This window comes from Tympanuchus pallidicinctus, unplaced genomic scaffold, assembly GCF_026119805.1.
Source record: "Tympanuchus pallidicinctus isolate F22 unplaced genomic scaffold, pur_lepc_1.0 scaffold8, whole genome shotgun sequence".
In the NCBI taxonomy this organism is placed as follows: domain Eukaryota; kingdom Metazoa; phylum Chordata; class Aves; order Galliformes; family Phasianidae; genus Tympanuchus; species Tympanuchus pallidicinctus.
In genome coordinates this window covers 29,270,251-29,279,954 of record NW_026294802.1, presented here as the reverse complement: position 1 = coordinate 29,279,954, position 9,704 = coordinate 29,270,251, and the positions used below count along the sequence as shown (strand labels likewise).

The 9,704-nt window shown below is 40.2% G+C and overlaps 1 long non-coding RNA gene across 3 annotated transcripts; it reads left to right on the top strand.

The window, feature by feature from the left end:
* Positions 1–293: 293 nt before the first annotated feature.
* On the top strand, positions 294–8,824 carry LOC128073471 (uncharacterized). 3 transcript variants are annotated; one of them, XR_008202725.1, is made up of 4 exons: positions 294–369; positions 4,619–4,732; positions 5,140–5,268; positions 8,188–8,824. It is a non-coding gene; the product is annotated as an uncharacterized LOC128073471 (long non-coding RNA). The 3 variants fall into 3 exon arrangements; XR_008202724.1 differs by lacking the exon at positions 294–369 and adding an exon at positions 3,402–3,571 and having other exon boundaries at positions 8,577–8,824; XR_008202723.1 differs by lacking the exon at positions 294–369 and adding an exon at positions 3,402–3,571.
* The last annotated feature ends 880 nt before the right edge of the window (positions 8,825–9,704 follow it).

Sequence of the window (9,704 nt, the reverse complement as noted above, 5' to 3'; positions counted from 1 at the left end):
TTGACATTTTGTGATCCATACGAAAAAAAAAGGATTAAGTATAGTGCTTCTGTTGCTTTCTGTCTACTGAAGATGAAAGTAGTCTTGCCATTTTTGAGATTTCTGCAAGGTTTGTTTATATCTAGGTGGAAAAAAGACAAAAAACAAGCAACCCTTGTATGACTTGTCTGGTCTAAGCTGACAAGCATACTGCACAGATGATTTATATTTAGAGCAGAGCCCAGAGGTGTCTAAAACAATCTACTTTTAGAAGCTGTCATATTCTAAATCTGCTCTTAAAGAAAGCTGGACCTCAGTGCTACTCTGTCATTAAAATACATAACAGTTAGAAGAGAGGGCAATGCGTGAGAACAAGCACATAATGTCCAGGTTAGTGAGGCACCTGTTTTCACTGCTTTATGCCTGTAGATTAATGACTAACAGTTTTGTTCTAAGTATTCAGCTGTACAAATGGTATTTCTGCAACTGATAGACATTCTTACAAAAATTACTTCATTACTGTAGATAGCTGGATTTTTGCAAATTATCTCTGTCTCCTTGTGCTCCTCTGTCTCCTATGTGCTGCTCCTGCAGAGGTGCTGCACTGGGTGCTGTTTTGTAAGCTGATGTCTTCCTCACAGCTGCTGGATCTGCTCTATGTCCCCTGGGCAAGCTTTCTGCCCAGGCTGCTCTACCAACTCTTTATTACTTTGCTCCCCCTGTCATTTCAAAGAGTTCACATCACAGTGCTCGGGGAAGATGGGAAATGAAAAGGCCTCCTTGTGGGAGACTCAATTGCTTGAGGTGAAGGTTTTTATCTTTCTCAAGCAAATGTTTCTTCTCAACTGGAAGTGTGTTCACAGATGACCATGCTTCGTGACTGAGATATTCTGTTGATCTGCCAGTTATCTTTTCGTGTAGATTTTTGAGGATTTTTCTCCACAGTAGCAAAGAAAATGTTCAAATTTTATGAGGATAGGTCAAAATAAGTGAAGTTTATTTGTCTCTCCACACTACTTTGTGTAGCAAACTTGTAAGCATTTACAGCTGTCTCTATAAAAGACATGAAGCAGTCAGGTGCCATATCTTTTTCCCCCCAAGGTTTACTCAACACATACCAACACCATGACAGCCACTGTGAAAGGTCTTCTTGTCAAACAGGTTTCTCTTCACTGCTTTGAGCTCCCTAGCAGTGTGCATTTGGGATCTATTATGATCAGCTACTGCCCTTACAGCACACTTGATGCTATGATATATGAATATTTGCTCAGAATATGTCTTCTCAAGAAGTCGGTATTTTTTTTATCATTTCTCATTTAAAAATAAATACATACACATATGAACAAATGATTTTCATCTGCACATACTTCTTTGCACTCCAACTTTCAGCTTGAAAAGAGAAAGCTCTTCTGAAATGAATGCCATGAGAAAACATCAGAGAATAGAGCAAAATATTTTGTGTTCTTCCAGGATTTGGGAAAAGCTGGGGAGAAGCGTGGACTTCCCACTCTAAGTCTTGGAAACAGTAACTAGGATTTCGGATAGAAGCCAAAAGAGGAAAATGATATATGTAGAAAAGAAAGAAAATGATATATGTAGAAAAGAAAAATAAATCAGCTGTCCTTGGAAGAATTGTGCTCTATACTTATTCAGCTCCTGTGTTTCTGGCCCTTTAGTTTGCTTCCTGTGGTTCTGGCGTTTTGCTAATAGAGATTTTTATTTCAGGAAGAAAAAAAAGAGAGAGAGAGTAGCACAAATTTATACTGAATTGCTTCACTAAAATGCCTGAGAGGAGCATTTGCTATGAAAAACAATTGTTTTAACTGTGTTTTTGGCAACACATACTGTCTTTCTGTTATGTTCCGTGGCACTTTTCCATTTACTGAAGATGTCTTAGACCTGTGCTGTAACCTCCCATCACACATGCTCTGTGTTACCTCTGAGAAACAGACCATTTAGCACATATCCCTGAAGCTGCATTTCAGCAACAGTCACCAGCCTGGCATGCCATTAGGACTCCCTGAAGAAGAAGATACACATTTCTTTTCAGTACATGCGACATCTTTTGTCTGCTTGGATGAATCTTTATGCATCTGGTAGTTAAGGAATTCATTCTTTCGATCATGCCATTTTGAGGTGCCATTACATTCACAAGCTCTGAATTTTTGTCAACATACCATGGAGCACTTCCTGCTATACAGGTAATCTCACAGTGACGCCTTTCTGAGCAACCACAAAAACCTGGCTGCCAGGGTGCTGCTGATTTTATAATCCTCCATGACAACAAAAGGCATAGCAGTGGGAGATGAGGACCGAAGCATATAGCATGAGCTTGCCCCTGCAATTGATGAGTGGATAAGGTTTTGGGGTATGGAGAGAACCTAGAAATTAACGGAAGATAGGATAAAATAAAATATGGATTGAATAAAATTTGACAAAAATGAGCTTTCAAGAAGTAAACTTACTAGCAATTTTGTTTTTCTTTTCTTCTTTAATATACCTGTCAGGGTCCCACATCTCTCACCCAGATGCTGCCACTAGCAAGGTGCCCATTCCTTGAGGTTTCCTTGTTTTGCAGCTGCTTTCATGAGGTAAAGACCTCAGGCAAAAATTCTGCAGCTACAGGGGTAAGCCACAGCCCCCAGGGAAGAAACTGAGGAATGGTGAGCTATTTTCACTCTCACAAGTACCCTGAAACTTTCTTCAGCACACTTAAGCCCACTAGTCATGCCCAGACCTCCTCTCATGCCTCCAGCTCTCCTTTTTCCAGTGGATGCCCCACAGACAGGAGGACTCCAATCTTTACCCACCCTGACTCCTGGACAGGAGCAGCCCCATGGTGGCACAATATGGTGAGAGAGGGACCATGAGGACCCATAGACTCCTCATTAGCCAAAAGACAATGCTAAGAAAGCTAACAGACAATAAGAAGTTGTAAGCAAAAAGTTGGCTTAGGACATGACAGCCTAAGTGGAAACAGCACTGAGCAGACAGAAAAAGACAAAGGTCACACTACCATACCAGGAAGCTAATGCTAGAAAGTAAAAAATGATTATTGCTTTACAGTTTCGCCCTCTTTATGTTGCTTTCCGTAATCTCTTTTTATTTTGTCTGTATATTGACTTCCTCTCTCTGAGATATTTACTGCCTGTGTTTCTGTGTGTTTTCTGTTTACACAAATAGATCATTAGCCTTTACAAACTGAGCCTCAAATCTATTTGAAAATACTCATTCTGGTTCCAAACCCTGACAAAGGCTACACATTGCTTGACTGGAAAGACAGAATGTGATTGTGCTGCATGCAATGTTCCAAAAAGATTTTTTTAAAAAAACTTCCCCTCTGTTTTGTTACAGTAATAGTCTTTTATTTCTTTACTTCTTTAATTTCTGTTCTGTAACTCATCATATCTCTGGCCCAGTGAGTCCTGAATTCCTCTTTGCCGATGCAGAAGCTTGTAGCTTGTTGCACAACTTCAGAAGCTGAAGGACAGAGCGGCACTGACCTTTCCCAAATTAGTTCTTTTGCCATTAGCCTACTGTACAGAAGGGGAGTCTGTGATGACAGCAATATTTTCACTGAAAGAATATTCAGGTAGTACCTCTAGGAGACATTCCTGAGTTGACTATCTTTGTAGATTGGAGGGTGAAGTCTCAGGGCTACTCTAGATATCTGTGGCTCGCACCTGTTTGCTTTAACATCTCCTTACAGCATAGATTTCCAAGCACTGGAATGAGCACAGGCTGCTATTTTTCTGCCCCAATAACTGCCTTGTATGAGTTAGCCACTTTAGATGTACCCCCAAATGTTTAGCATTATCCATTTTTGTATGTAACTAAATCTCAGTTTATAAGGACTTACGTATAATTAGCAACTCCTACCTTTCTGCAAATTAAAAATAAGTTCAGAGCTAAGAAAATAATTTGTTCTCTAATTTAAAGCCTGAATCCTCATCACAGGTGGAACTATTTGTGAATGGTCCTTTTGAAGTCTCTGGGATTAATTTCATGAGTAAAGTAGCACACGTACAGAAGAGTTCCCTTGGGCCTCCTTCTTCTTTTTCTCTATTTGTAGAACATCTATGGGAATTCTCCTTTGTTTATTTTCCAAATTATAGAGTGCTTTTATATTGCAATTTTCTGAATTAATAGTGAACTGCTTGTGTATTAATGTGTGTATTTATTCATTTGGAAGGAGATTACAAATGATAATAGTGAGTTAAATCTTTCATTTGGTTCTCACATCACGTATTTGCCGTTTTACTTCCTTCCACCTTCACACCTGAATACATACACAGTCACCAAGTATTCACCCAGCAATCTAAGTGAGGGATCAGGTGGCTTAGGGTATTTTCAGACCAAAGGACCCGTAGTGAGGTACAGTGGAAATTATTAGGGAGTTCACTCTTAACTTCCCCCCCCCAGTGTAAATATATGCTTGCACATCCCTTAATGTTGCTCAAATATCACTGCAACCACGACCCCTTGAAATACTTCTCACATTTTTGAGATGTGATTCTCTGAGCAATTCTAAGGCTTGTTATGGAAGTATTGTAACTATAGTGCATCCTATCCTTAGGAAGCATGGGTAGAGCTTCTCTTACTACACACGTTCAACAGACATTGTCTGCCTTTCCCACAGTGAGTCAGTGTGGGGCTTGCACCCTGTGAAATGGGGAACAGAAGAACTCTTCACAGCTGTCTGATACCTTCAGCTCCCAGCTTGAGGAGAGCTCGGTTTAACTAAGTACATCAGGTCAGTTCTTTTCTTGTTGCCCTAACAAACCCTGATTATATTTTAATGAGAAAGTTCTTTCCCAGCATGTAGCCTTAAATTTGCTTTTCAGCAGGTGGCACATGGTTTAACTCAAAAATCACCACGTAAATCCTGACAGTAGATTATACTAGTTAATAATATGACACTCAGGCCCTGGGACATCAACTTAATGATTCATTTTCCTTTTAATATTAATATATTCTGCCCAGTGAAAGCCTAGGTGAGGAAAAGAATTTAGATATTTTTTTTCTTTCTTCTGATTCAGAGTTCATCTGGCCCATTATCTTTTAATTACATCTCATTTTTGTACTTTTGTGGAGTGGTGATTTAATGCTATTAATAAGCTTTGTTGCAACTGAGTGAGATATGTAATTTCTCAATTTCAGTGCACCCTATGAGATACTGGGCTCCCTGTCACCAGAGAGTTGAAATCTCTCAGAACCTGATGGAATGAAGTCTCAGTTTCAATAAAACACTGCTGTGGAGAGTAACTGGCTGCCATAAAGCCTTTAATGGTAAGTGTCTTACAGTTTTACATGTGGAATTGCATGAGCAAAGGTTACCAGAGTTTCAGCAGCCAGGACTAAGCCTGTGTGTGAACAGACACATTTGAAATGCCCACAATAAGCATGTGAAGGATTACACTGAGTTTCTGTATTGATCTTCAAGGTGGTTAGGAAAGGAAGCCAAATTCAGAGAATGAAATGGGGTTTAATAACCTTGTAGTTTCTCTCCCAAATAGTTTGGTAGAAATCCTAATGATCAACTGCGTAGTAATCTTGCAGTGACAGTTATTTTTATAAGATTTCTTCAGGAAAGACCAACACTTGAGCAAGAGCCAGCAGTTCTAAATGATATCTTTGCACTTCTCACGTCTTCCTTCTTTGCATAGCTGGGGGAATGGAGGAGCTTCACAGGTGGGGTGGAAGGGTCCACACAGGAAGAGCAGATGGCATGTATATTTCCTTCCTTTCTTGTTCCAAAGGTTTACTTTTTTTCTGGGTGCATACAGGAGTGTGTCAGTGACTAAAAAGAATCAGCCACCATTAGGCTTTTTCCTGAGATTGGTTTTGTATTAATGCCACTTCACTGACTCCACCAGGATTGCTTTGGCTGTACAAGAATGGAAAACGAGAACCTTTTCCTCCCATTATGTGTGCTGCGAGTTTACACAAAGGAATAACGTTCTAACGAATATTAATATTAAAAGAATCCAGAAAGGATATAGAAAATAAATAATATAGACACTTAGAAATCTTGGCATGGTCTGGGGAAAAGGGAAAACATTTTCCTTAATGTGTAATTTACCAGCAGTGAAATACAAATATATTGTGAGATAATTTCCTGCAAAGTAGCTGCATTAGCGTAAGAATAAAAAACTACTATATGCTTGCAGATCAGAGTATCTTCACTGACCAATAAAACACCATTTCTTGTTTTAGTGTAGCAGTAGATGTAGTGACTTACATGTTTGTCAACAGCAGAAAGAGCAAATCTCTGAGCACAGAATAAAGCTTAGCCATAACAGAACATACACTGAAATAAAGGCCAACACAAATCTGAACCCAGCAAAACGGTTTAGCTTCACATATACTCATGTCAATATGAATATGTACTAGCAGTGATTCTCTGCTTGACTTGTGGCAGTGATTCTCTGCACTCTTGCTCTGAATAACCATTTTTTTATTATTGAAATACAATTTCATTTTAAAGTTCCAGGTTGTGCTGGGATTTTTTTTCTGCAGAGGGAGGAGAGAGGGAGGAGTTGCAAGCCTTACTGGTGTACCATGCAGTGAAGAGCAAGTCTGAGTGCTAGCTGAGCCCCTACCTGTGTGCTTCCCATCTGTACTGTTTGCATTAGTAGATTGCAGTATTTTGGTTCTCAAGTGCCTATGCTGTGCTCAGCTTGACTTGCTGAAAGACCACATTGTTGTATATTCAGCCCTGCTCATGCCCAAATTATCCACAACACATTAACGAGACTCTGGTGCTGATTATGTTCAGGCCCTTCTGAGGCAACCACTCACTAGGCTTAAGGGTTTTCTTTCAAAATACAGATTACTGGCTGAGAGAACATGCTTGGACCTATCTTTAATTGATGGTGAGACATATCCTAAGTGCTTTAATATTTCAAGCTCAGAATGCAAGGCCTGCTTCACAAAAAAAAAAAAAAAAAAAGGAAAATAACATATATTACAATGGCTTGGATTCTCCAACATTTTAAAAGAAGCTGAGAATGTAGATTCTCCTTCTTATGCAAATTCTGCCTAGAATGAGAGGATGAGAGAAGTGGAAAAAAAAAAAAAAAAGAGGCAAGACTTTCTGTGTTGTACACCAGAACATTTTTTCCCCACTTCCTCCATGCCCATCATATTTTTGAGTAGCCTTGCATTTGCTCAGTCTGCTTGTCATTTATCTACAACCAAAATAGCTACCTGTGCCAGGTGAGAACACTCAGAGCATGCCAAGCTGCTGAGTACCTGCTGCATCCGTCACTGTGGGAGCCCCCAAAGTCATCATCTGAGCTTTGGATACGCATGGCTGCCAGGAATTCCCTGGTGGCTGACCACACAAGTATTTGCTAATACCACAGCAGTGAAGATGCCAGGTGACTGAGTGGCCAAATTCTCTTCCCTCACTGCATACCAAAGCTCCATATAATTAAACTCTAATCAGCATCACCTTAGAGAGGTAAAAAAATTGACATGGCTGGAGGGGGGTGGGGGAAATTCACTGTGATGCTTAGGAGGTTCAGGTTGGATATTAGGAAAAATTTGTTCTCAGAAAAAGTGGTAAGGCATTGGAACAGGCTGCCCAGAGAAGTGGTGGAGTCACTGTACCTGGAGGTAGATGTGGCACTGAAGGCCATGGTTTAGTGGGCATGGTGCTGATAGGCAGACAGCTGGACTAGATGCTCTCAGTGGTCTTTTCCAACCTTTATGATTCTATGATTCTGTGATGCAGCACACTAATAGGACAATTAGATATGAACTGTGTCCCAAGGCACTCTGGCAAAGCAGACCTTGCTGACCCTTCACAGTTTGCTTGGAATTAGTATATCTCGGTCACAAGGCAGAGCCTTAATCAAGGCAGAGCACATGAAACACAGCATGCTCTGTACTTCTCACTGTACTACTGTATTATCTTCAATAATGCATTTTAATGTACTATGTGGGCAGGAATACTGTTAGATAAAGCTTTACAGATATGATGTTTTGTTCTAGACTATTTTGGTTCTTTTCTTCTTCTTTTTTTTTTTTAATTGAATTTTAATTCTTACATTCAATGGCTGCGATTTAACCACTTTATTTTTACCGAGCGTTGCTAAGTTTTGTTCTAGAATGCTTTGTACAGTTTATCACCAGAAGGCAATACCCATAACAGCCCTCCTTAAGCCTCATCAGGACAGATGCTTTCTTGCTTTTCCCTTGCAGTGAGCAGCTTTGTGATCCCACCTGCAGCCCAGCTCCTTCCCCCTCTTCTTCAGGTGGCCACTGTGGTGAACAACCTGCGTCTGGCTGATGTAGCACCTTCCTCTCTGTGGGGCTGCTTAGGTGCCAGTCTGGAAAAAAACTATTTCAAAATTATTTCTCTTAAAAACAAGTGTGTTGACAACACGACTTTACAAGACACTTGCACACAGTCCAACACTCATCAATACTCAGTGCATTTATTTCCAAGAAAGGGAAGACTGATTTTCTGTCATTAGGTATCAGTTCACACTCCTGGGTGATAAAAGCTGAGGTGGCAGGAAAATGGATCAAGAAAACCCTCATTCACTTCGCCCTCCAACTTCTCAGCACTGTACGCTTTCTCCTGCCAGGTGTCTAATAAATGTTTCTGCCCTGGGAACTAACGTCTGTTGAACTCATCTACAAGTAGCAATGGTCTGGAAAGTGCTGATACGTTCAGTTGGCCAGCATCAAAAAGAAGAAAGTTTTGTGGCCACTCAGCGAGACATACTTCAGATTCCTGAGCATAACTTGGAATGAAAAAAATTAATCTTTGATTTATCTTTGAGTATGTAGGCTTTTTTTTTATTATTTTTTTCCCAGGTCTGTGTCTATGATTTTGCAGAAGGCTGTTAAAGACATTGGTATTTGCAGCCTAGGTATTTTAAAATTAAATTAGCATGTTCTTCCTCTTTGTAAACCTAAATCCTGCATGGAAGAGGCTTTTTAATTGAAGCTTCTTGTATTACATTTGGGGGAATCAAGAGGGCTTTGCCCTCCTTCTGAGTTTCCCTCCAGACTCTATCAGGTAGTACAATCCTTGATAGCATATGCCAGAATGGACTGCAGATGGGAAATGAGAAAAAAGAGGGAGGCAACTAGGCAGGCCAAAGGCTTAAAGACTTGATGCTGAAAGCTTACCATGCACACAGCTTTAGAAGGGAATAGCTGGACAGGTACCAATGCAATGTGTTCCCACTGACTTAATTAAGAAGTTGTTTATTACATGACAAACTCAGTTTTTCACATATTTTTCGTAGTAGCTGAAGGTTGCTCGAACAAATTGTGTAAAGCAAATTGTGAATGGTGTACCTGACTGGAAGAGGTTTGAAACAGGTTGCGGGCTTTCTCTTATCTTGTTTAGGTGTAACTAATCCCAGAATATGCATGAAGATGTCTGTGGTTTCACAGTCAGAGACACACATCCTTTAAGATGGTGTAGTAAGAAATCCTGCAAGCCCTCTGAAGAGATTAATTGACATCAACTTCAGTTTTTCTTATCTAGCTGGAATGTGACCAAGGCTGTTCACCTTCCTTTCCTCAGGATAGCCAGAAAAAGTACCTTTTCCTCCTCCAGTCCCTGAATGTTCCCAAGGAACACTGATGCTGCAAGTTATTTAGATACTTTTGATGCACACGTGCTGTTAGTGAAAAGAATGGGAAAATACCAAGAGATACCAGAAAACAGCACTTATAGCCCTGACAGTGAAGGGAAATTC